This window comes from Eschrichtius robustus, chromosome 7 (assembly GCF_028021215.1).
Source record: "Eschrichtius robustus isolate mEscRob2 chromosome 7, mEscRob2.pri, whole genome shotgun sequence".
Lineage (NCBI taxonomy): Eukaryota > Metazoa > Chordata > Mammalia > Artiodactyla > Eschrichtiidae > Eschrichtius > Eschrichtius robustus.
In genome coordinates this window covers 70,087,638-70,098,406 of record NC_090830.1, presented here as the reverse complement: position 1 = coordinate 70,098,406, position 10,769 = coordinate 70,087,638, and the positions used below count along the sequence as shown (strand labels likewise).

The following is a 10,769-nucleotide window of genomic DNA, read 5'->3' as shown; positions in this document are numbered from 1 at the left end:
TACAATTAAAATGAAAAAAAAAAAGCATTGGCCTGAAAATTCCACTGGTCAACAGATTTTTGTAGAATTTTTCTGCCCACCACACCAGCTAAACACTAATTAGAATGTTGAATATAACAAAATCCTCCACTTTCACAGAAAAGGAAAGCGTATAGCAACCTAACACTTATTACAGTAGTTCTCCCTTATCTGAGCTTTTGATTTCCATGGTTTCAGTTACTTGAGGTCAACAGTGGTCTGAAAATATTAAATGGAAAATTCCAGAAATAAACAATTCCTGAGAGGAGACTTGGGGGCCATTTTGTGAAAAGGTGAAGACTGAGCAGTTGTGGCCGCGTTGCCGACCTCAAGCAGCAGTCGGCGTCTCCACGTAGAACCCTGGAGTAGGAGATTCAGAACCGAATCTCTTCTCCCTTCCCGCTCCTGTGAGATTTTTTTGATCTTCAGCTACATTTTTCAGCTTTGTGAGGCACCTTACCATCAAAGACAATGGCCAGCAATGTTACCAACAAGACAGATCCTCACTCCATGAACTCTCGTGTATTCATTGGGAATCTCAATACTCTTGTGGTCAAGAAATCTGATGTGGAGGCAATCTTCTTGAAATATGGCAAAATTGTGGGTTGCTCTGTTCATAAAGGCTTTGCCTTCGTTCAATATCTTAATGAGAGAAATGCCCGGGCTGCTGTGGCAGGAGAGGATGGCAGAATGATTGCTGCCAGGTTTTAGATATTAATCTGGCAGCAGAGCCAAAGTGAACCGAGCAAAAGCAGGTGTGAAACGATCTGCAGCGGAGATGTATGGGTCAGTACCAGAACACCCTTCTCTGTCCCCTCTACTCAGCTCCCCTTTTAACTTGGACTATGACTTTCAACGGGATTATTATGATAGGACGTATAGTTACCCAGCACGTGTTCCTACTCCTCCTCCTACTGCCCGGGCTGTAGTGCCCTCAAAACGCCAGTATGTATCAAGAAACACCTCATGAAGGGGCAAATGTGGCTTCAATTCTAAGAGTGGACAGCGGGGATCTTCTTCTAAGTCTGGAAAGTTAAAAGGAGATGACCTTCAGACCATTAAGAAGGAGTTGACCCAGATAAAACAAAAAGTGGATTCTCTACTGGAAAGCCTGGAAAAAATCAAAAAGGAACAGAGCAAACAAGGAGTAGAGATGAAGAATGATAAGTCAGTAGAGGAGGAGAGCAGCAGCTCCCTGAAGAAAGATGAGACTAAGGTGAAGATGGAGTCTGAGGGGGGTGCAGATGACTCTGCTGAGGAGGGGCACCTACTGGATGATGATGATAATGAAGATCCGGGGGATGACCAGCTGGAGTTGACCAAGGATGATGAAAAAGAGGCTGAGGAAGAAGAGGATGACAGAGACAGTGCCAATGTCGAAGATGACTCTTAAGCACATAGTGGGGTTTAGAAATCTTGCCCCATTATTTCTTTACCTAGGTGCTTTTGTAAGATCAAAATTTTCACCAGATTCTCTCCTCTAGTATCTTCAGCACATGCTCACTGTTCTCCCTATCCTTGTCCTTCCCATGTTCATTAATTCATATTGCCCTGAGCCTAGTCCCATTTTCACTTCCTTTGATGCTCCTAGTAGTTATGCTGAGTCTTACCCTGTAATTTTTGCTTTTAATTTGGATACCTCTTTATGACTTAACAATAAAAAGGATGTATGGTTTTTATCAACTGTCTCCAAAATAATCTCTTGTTATGCAGGGAGTACAGTTCTTTCCATTCATACATGAGTTCAGTAGTTGCTTCCCTAACTACAAAGGCAATCTCATAAGTTGAGTAGCACATGAGAGCAGCTTTGAATTAGAGGTATGCATGTTATACCCCACATAAGAGTGCTGTGTGTGGCTGTTCAACACAAATGTAACAATGTATTTTTGTGAATGAGAGTTGGCATGTCAGATGCATCCTCTAGAAAAATAATTAGTGTAATAGTCTTAAGATTTGTTTGCTAAAGTTGATACTGTGGGTTTTTTTGTGAACAGCCTGATGTTTGGGACCTTTTTTTCTCAAAATAAACCAGGTCTTATTAAACCAGGAATTTGGAGAAAAAATAAACACCCTTTTTTTTTATTTTTGTATTTTGTAATTGTTTACTTCAAATTCTTTGTTTCACAGCGGCCTCCTAAAAACAAAACCCCTAAAATATACTAGATATATTTTTCTTTGAGTCATAATTATTATGCATACCAACATACACTACTCAAATTATGTTTCATTGGCGTGGGTGTTGAATTAAGGAGACAAGTAACTTTGATGTGAAGTGGAGATTCTTTTGCAAAAATGGCTTTTAGATCCTAATGAAAAAGTTTGGGAACTGCATTAAGCCTTTTCTTCAATGCTTTGGTCCAACTGACACCTTTTTTGAGATCTTTTTTGCTGTGTGCTGAACTGTTTCATTCTTAAATAGAAAGAGGCTCAAACATGTCAAGATTTTAGGAAAAGTGAAACAACTGGAGAATAAAACCTGTATTTTCTTCCCCCCAAAAAAAGCAATTCCTAAGTTTAAGATGTTTTGCCATTCTGAATAGCATAATGAAAGCTCATGCCCTCCTACTCCATCCCACCCTGGATATGAATCATCCCTTTGTCCACCGGATCCCACCCTTTAGTTACTTAGTAGCCATCTAGGTTATCAGCTCAACTGTCATGGCATCGCAGTGCTTGTGTTCAGGTTACATTTATTTTACTTAATAATGGCTCCAAAGCACAAGAACAGTGATTCTGGCAATTTGGATATGCCAAAGAGAAGCGGTAAAATGCTTCCTTTAAGTAAAAGGGTAAAAGCTCCCTACTTTATAGGAAAGAAAAAGAAAATCATATGCTGAGGTTGCTAAGATCTAAGGTAATTGTGAAGAAGGAAAAAGAAATGCATGCTAGTTTTGCTGTCCTACCTCAAACTGCAAAAGTTACAGTCACAATGCATGATAAGTGTTTAATTAAGATGGAAAAGATATTTTGAGAGAGAGAAACCACATTCACACAACTTTTATTACAGTATATTATCATAATTGTTCTATTTTATTATTGTTGTTAATCTTTCACTATGCCTAATTTATGAATTAAGTTTTATCATAAGTAGGGAAAAACGTAGTATAGATAGGGTCAGTACTAGCCACAGTTTCAGGCATCCACCGGGGAAATGTACCCCCCACAGATAAGAGGGACTACTGTATACGTAATGATTGGTAAGGGGAAAAAATGTCAGTGAAGAAATGTTATTTGGCAGAGTGAAGTATAGGAATTAGACTTGATTATTTCTGGAATGTGAACTAACCTGGGAAAGGAGACCCTATTTCCTGATTTAGGGTTTTCCATGGTCAGTCTCTCACTGTGACCTCATGGACAATAAATGATTTTTGTTTTCTTCAGAAAAGAACAAGTAGGTGGTTGCTTTAGAGGCTGTTGGACTGGTTCAATTTTCAAAACAAGTGATTTATTGTGGATCTTTCAGAATTGCTCTTTTAATAAGTTGTGTTTTGTTTTTAAGGAAAAGCAATGATAACTGGGATTTCTGGTCCTCTGGCCAAGTGGAGGAAAGTTATCAAAGGACAAGCAACACCAGCTTTCTTTATCCCATTTTTGCCTAGAAGAAGAAAAATGTTTCAAATCCTGCTGAAACCTAACAAGGACACAGAGCTGCACTGTTATTTGTTCCCGATGAAGGTCAGTCTGCAACAAGCTTGTGGCACCCAGGAAGCAATGCAATTCTGTTTAGGGATTGTATCTGGTAATTACACTCTCCTTAAATCTATGCCTGAGTTGTAAATCGAGAAGAAGACCTTCCAGCAGCCACCCTATGATCCTTTTTAAAAAGGCAATTTCAAAAAGTTCAAGAACCTTCAAGGAGCAGGCAATTCTTTGATATTTAGGAGGATTGTGATTAAAAGTCATTAGATTTAATTATGTGGAAATAAAGATTCTTCCTTTGAAAAAAATGAAACTAAGTAAAATCATTCATCGTGCGTACTTTGTCACGAATGTATTTGTGAATATGTATAAAACAGGGTGGCTGTACCAAATGCTTTTCCCCTACAGGCTGCTTTTCACTATTTCTCTTTATATGTATTTAATCATCTTTGGCTGCACTGGGTCTTCGCTGCTGCGTGCGAGCTTTCTCTAGTTGCAGTGAGCGGGGGCTACTCTTCCTTGCGGTGCACGGGCTTCTCATTGCGGTGGCTTCTCTTGTTGCAGAGCACAGGCTCTTCGCGCTTGGGCTTCAGTAGTTGGGGCACTCGGGCTCAGTAGTTGTAGCTCGCGGGCTCTAGAGCACAGGCTCAGTAGTTGTGGCGCACGGGCTTAGTTGCTCTGCGGCATGTGGGATCTTCCCGGACCATGGCTCGAACCCATGTCCCCTGCATTGGCAGGCGGATTCTTAACCACTGTGCCACCAGGGAAGCCCTGCTTTTTAGTATCTTTATGAAAGAAAATGAAACCAAGTGATTTTTAGGGATAAGTAAATGCATTTAAAATTTTTTTTACCTCAGGGTTTGGAAATTAAATAAGTAAATTTTATTTCAACCTCTCTAAATTCTTAGCAAGTGTTGAAACATATTAAGGGGAGCTATATTTAAATACCACAGGAAATAACAAAATCAAGTGTATCTTCTCAGTGGACTTTGCTCATTGAGTGTTTTCTCCCAGGTACTAAAACTGCTAACATGGTACAGTGTACCAAGGATAATAAATACCTTCATGCATAACACCTCTCCCCCTTCCCTCACTCATGCAAATATTGTTAATCAGTCACAGTACTCATTTATGGTAAGTCTGGACATTACTTCAACACTCTTCTCAACAAAATATGTCAGACTGTCACTACCAAGTCACTGAAGCTAGAACTTGTGATAAAATAAATTTGCCTCTCTGTACCAGACCCTTCATGAACTTGAGCCATTTCCTCTACTGCAAGTGAATGTATATACCATAAGTTGTAGAGACTAAAGGAAGAACTGAGAGTATTCATTTTGATGGTATAATAGACCTTCAGATTGAGCAGCGGAATGGCTATTTTTCTGTAGGTGGTGAGCCTGTCTCTGTTCTTCGATTCCATTCCTTCCGGTACAAGCCCCTTATTTCATTAGTCACTTCTGTATCCTTCCTCTGGCCTCTCTTTACTCCACATTCATTCCCCTTAATTGTTTACAGAAGGACTGGAATTCCAAATTCTGCCATTCCTTAGAAATATGAGTGGCCCCAGAACAAAACTGAGCAAATGAGAAAAATCATAAAAATTCCACAATTCTGTGGTCCATATTTTGTAATAATTTACTGGATGAAATTTAAAATGAAAAGTAGCTCACATTTACTTAGCCTTAAAGCTTAGCTAGAGCCATTTTGTATACTTGTTGAAGTTGATAATATTGTAATATGATTTAGGGACTCGTACTTGTGTACAAAGGCAGGGGCAAGTTCCTATAACATTGTTTTCAAGATATTTTCCAATAGATATTTTATTTAACACTTTGAAGATGGAAAAACCTCTTCTAGTCAAACAGCAGGTATCTGAAAAATCGAGTTTCATACATAGGGCATCTCTAGGCTATGGAAAGGAAAGTAGCACTTCACTGGTGCCATTTATGTATTATATTGATTATCTGGTAAATTCGGCAAAATGCCTTCATCTTGAAAATCTTAAGAAAGAAGTTTTGCTTCTTCAAGTCTGTATAAGAAGAGAGTCTCTCCACAAGAAGTTCAAAAATCCTGTGTGTGCTGCCCTGACTACACTGCATGATGCAACAAGAAGAGAGAAATAGAATTGTGGCCAAAAAAATTTAGTCTCTAAAGAATTTCTAGGATATAACCAATATGGAAGAAGTTGAGTTTGTTTCATTGTTTTTCCGATTACTAATTTCTGTTGAAATATAAGACTTTTTGTTAGAGCTTCATTTTTCTTCATCTCAAACCTCCTGTTTGCCTGGTCTTTTAATGTACTGTTATCATTTGTATCCATAATAACTCAAAAGAGTTTATGAATCTCCATAGATATATTACATGAAAAATTCTTTAAGCCATTTTCTTTCTTATAATTGTGCTTAAATTATTTAAAAGTAAACCAACTATTTTGGCACTTAAAAACAAAAACAAAACTCCTTCAAGGCCAAAGGGCAACATGCAGCAATTATTCTTGAGTATAGATGAGAAAAAAACACTACTGATGCAAATACTATTTTGCCTTCAGACTGTAGGCCAGGAATGGTGAATGATAATAAGCTGTTAGTGCTCCCCAAAATAAGGAGAAATGCTGGAGTGGTCACTTAAAATTTTTCCCTGAAACAGAAGCTGAGACAAGGTTAAGTCCTTCTGTTCTAACTACATGTAGATTTGAAAGATCCAGTAAGATAATAATGTTTGCCAATAGGTAAATTGCTGATATGATTAGGTAGTTGGCACTTAATTTCATTTGTCCCCTTGGCTCCAGTAACTAAGAAATATTTAGTGAGTTAGGGGAAAAGTGCTAAGATGAAAGGGATATTTTTCTTGTTCTCAAAGAGTTTGCAGACTTCTAGTGAACACCATTTATAACTGTATCCAGGTAAGTCTCAGAATGTTCATTTACAGATAGTTGTGGAATCATGGAAAATGACAAAGAAACAGATAACATTTATTTGCCGGGAGTAGATGTTTATGCATTTCAGAAATTGTTCTATAATGGGAAATATATTTTAAATAAATTTAATATGCACTGTTTTTGTTTTAACCATTGAATAAAAAGTTAAGAGACATATAATTTTACTACTACAAATATTGCTTTTCACTAAGGCAGAAAAATAAAAACCACTGAATTTCTTCCCTATATATGGTAGCCCCGATTATTTTTGCTTGTTTGTTTATAGTCTCTGTTAAGAATTTGGCCCAAATAAATGGAAAGACATCATGTGTTCATGGACTGGAAGACTTAATATATTTATGATGTCAATAATACCCAAAGCAATCTACAGATTTAATGCAATCCCTATCAAAATACCAACAATGGTTTTGGCAGAAATAGAAAACTTCATCCTAAAATTCAAATGGAATCTCAAGGTTATCCCAGATAACCAAAAGAATTTTAAAAGAGAGGAATAAAATTAGAGACGTCACACTTTCTGATTACAAAACTTATTTTAAAACTACAATAATTAAAACAGTGTGATACCATCACAAAGACAGATATAGAAACCAATGGAATACAATAGAGATCCCCAAACTAAACCCTATCATATATGGTCAAGTGAACTTCAACAAGGGTGCCAAGACCATTCAATGCAAGAAAGAACAGTCTCTTCAACAAATAGTGCTGGTAAAATTAAATATACATATGAAAAGAATAAAGTTTAACTCTTAACTTATACCATATATGAAAATTAACTGTAAATGGAACAAAGACCTAGATGTAAGAGCTAAAACTATAAAAAACTTAGAAGAAAACATAGGGGAAAAGCTTTATGACATTGGATTTGGCAATGATATCTTGGATATGACACCAAAAGTACTGGCAACAAAAATAAAAATAGATAAATTATATCAAAATTTAAAACTTCTGTCCATCAAAGGAAAGAAGCAACAGAGTGAAAAAAAAAAAAAAAAAAGAATGAGAGAAAAATATTTGTGACTCACATACCTGATAAGGGGTTGATATCCAGAATATATAAAGATTCCCTACAACTCAACAACAACAACCCAATTAAAAAACAGACAAAGAACTTGAATAGATATTTCTCCAAAGAAGATACACAAATGGCTAACAAAACAAACATAAAGATGCTTAATATCACTATTAGGGAAATGCCAATCAAAACCACAATGTGATACCACCTCACACCCACCAGAGTGGCTACTATGAAGGGGTGAGGGAAGGAAAAAGAGACAGAGAGAGGAAGAAGGAGGGAGGGAGGGAGGGAGAAAGGAAGGAAGGAAGAGAGAGATGGTGATGATGTGGAAGAATTGAAACCCTTGGTGGAAGTATAAAATGGTTCGGCTTCTATGAAAAACAGTATGGCAATTCTTCAAAAAATTAAAAATAGACCTACCATAAAATCCAACAATCCTACTTCTGGGCATATATTCAAAAGAATTGAAAGCAGGATATCAAAGAGATATTTATACATCCATCAACAGTAGCCAAAAGGTGAAAGCAACCTATGTGTCCATTGACAGATGAATAGATAAACAAAATGTGGTATATACAATAGAATATTATTCAGTCTTAAAAAGGAAAGGAATTCTGACACATGCTACAACATGGATAAACCTTGAAGACATTATAATAAGTGAAATAAGCCAGTCATAAGACAAATACCGTAAGATTCCACTTACCTAAGCTATCTAGTCAAATTCATAGAGACAGAAAGTAGAAGGCATTGGGGGGAGTGGAGAATGGGGAATTGTTGTTTAATGAGTATAGTGTTTCAGTTTTGAAGATGAAAAGAGTTCTGGAAATTGGCTGCCCAACAATGTAGATGAATAAATGTACACTTAAAAATGATTAAAAAAAGTAGTAAATTTTATGTTAGGTGTATTTTACTGCAACTTTAAAAAAAATAATGTGAGAATCCCTTTCATAGTTAAGAATTGGATTGGGGGTTTATAGGCCAAGGATTCTTTTTCCTATCTCTTAATATGTATTCCATCTAAGACTATGGTTCCTAAAGCAACCTGCAAAAAGCAGGGTACTCACCCTGTTTCCTAGCATCTGTTAGAGCCAAGAATGTATTCCACAAAATAGACCAAAATTAATTCCTCTTTTAATTGACAATTTAGGCTGTGAACCTTTCTCCACCTCCTATAGAGGTGATTGGAATGAGATAATGAGGGAGCAAAGAGAAATAAAATTGATGTCAAAATGAAAATAAATTTAGAAAAGTGAAGAACTCACTTCAGCACAAAACTATGTACTTACATTATAGAAGTGATGATCACATGAAGAAAGGCCAGATAATAAGCAATGATTGTATACAATAATTTATTTCATAGAGGGAGGAAAAATAAATCAGCAAGGACATGGGAATATCTTTGCCATTGCTAGCTTTTTCTTGTAATTGCATATCCTCTGCTAATATTTTATGTGTCATACCTGACACTGTCATACACACCTCAGCCACCTGCCCACCATTCACTGAATCTACTTGTGAAGCTGAACTAAGAAATGGTAGGTGCACTGTTAGTAGGAATGTAAATTGGTACAGCTGCTATGGAAAATAGAACGGAGGTTCCTTAAAAAATTAAAAGTAGAGCTACCATACGATCCAGCAATCCCACTCCTAGGTATAAACCCAGAAAAGATGAAAACTCTAATTCAAAAAGATACATGCATGCCAATGTTCATAGCAGCACTGTTTACAATAGCCAAGACATGAAAACAACCCAAGTGCCCATCAACAGACAACTGGCTTAAGAAGATGTGGTATATACACAAAATGGAATATTATTACTCATCCATAAAAAAGAATGAAATATTGCCATTTGCAGCAACATAAATGGACCTTGAGAATATTATAGTTAGTAAAGTATTCATAAGTCAGACAGAGAAACACAAATATTATATGATATCACTTACATGTGAAATCTAAAAAATAATACAAATGAATCTATATATAAAACAGAAACAGACTCATAGACATAGAAAACAAACTTATGGTTACCAAAGGGGAAAGGGAAGGGGGAGATAAATTAGGAGTAAGGGATTAACAGATATAAACTACTATACATAAAATAGATAAGCAATAAGCAACAAGGATTTACTGTATAGCATAGGGAACTATTTTCAACATCTTATAATCACCTAAAATGGAAAATAACCTGAAAAAAAAAATATATATATATTTGAATCACTTTGCTGTACACCTGAAATTAACACAATATTGTAAATCAACTATACTTCGATTTAAAAAATAAAAGAAATGGTAGATAGATGTTTGAATGGAGCAGAGAAGAGGAGGATGGTATATCAGAGCTCAGTGAAGCAGAACTGGGAGATACTGCTCTCTGCTCAGACAGATAATAAAATCTCACAGACACTGGACATTAGCAGATAGCTATGTTTCATCCTGCTGCCCAAAGAGTTGCTCCTCATGTAGCTCATGCAGGTGATTGAAAAGTAGCCAATTTATAACACTAGGCTGAGAAATAGAAAAAAAAGTCAAAAAGGAAAATGTACTTGAGTCTAATCTCCTTTCAGAGTTTGACAAACAGAAGAAAATGTTTATACAAATCAAAGACCACCTCTCACTTCATATATTACCTTGGAGGGTTGCATATCATTTACCTCTAACCATGTCTTAGAGTACTTGTTTGGTGTATTTTCAGAGGTCAGGTCCTGACAGACCTATTACACAACAAGCAATTACATTCAGCTTGGAAATTGTACTTTGTAATTACACTATCCTTCAATAGTCACCCTGACTATAATGTAAATAATCCAGGGAATTATATGGCTTAACATACTTATACATTTAAAATAAAGTTGGCTGGGAGATTTAAAGCCAGAGATATAGGCTGATTCCCATGCCCTTCTTCTCAATAATTCTCAAAGCCCATATCCAAGCATATCAATTACTTTGGTATATATAATCTTTTAAACTCACAGTGTTGACCAGGGTTTCGGCTTCAGGATGACTCAGAGCTGCGTCCATACTGACAGGAGCTGAGTTTCTTGATGACCCATGTGACGCCGAGAAGAAAAGGAGGTGGATCAAAAAAGATCTTGCTCCCACCAGGGCAACAGCCAGCTCTATCCACCACCAGTCCCTCGCATAAGGAAA

General features: G+C 36.7%; 1 pseudogene; it reads left to right on the top strand.

The window, feature by feature from the left end:
- Positions 1–348: 348 nt before the first annotated feature.
- Positions 349–1,811, top strand: LOC137767603 (heterogeneous nuclear ribonucleoprotein C pseudogene; annotated as a pseudogene).
- The last annotated feature ends 8,958 nt before the right edge of the window (positions 1,812–10,769 follow it).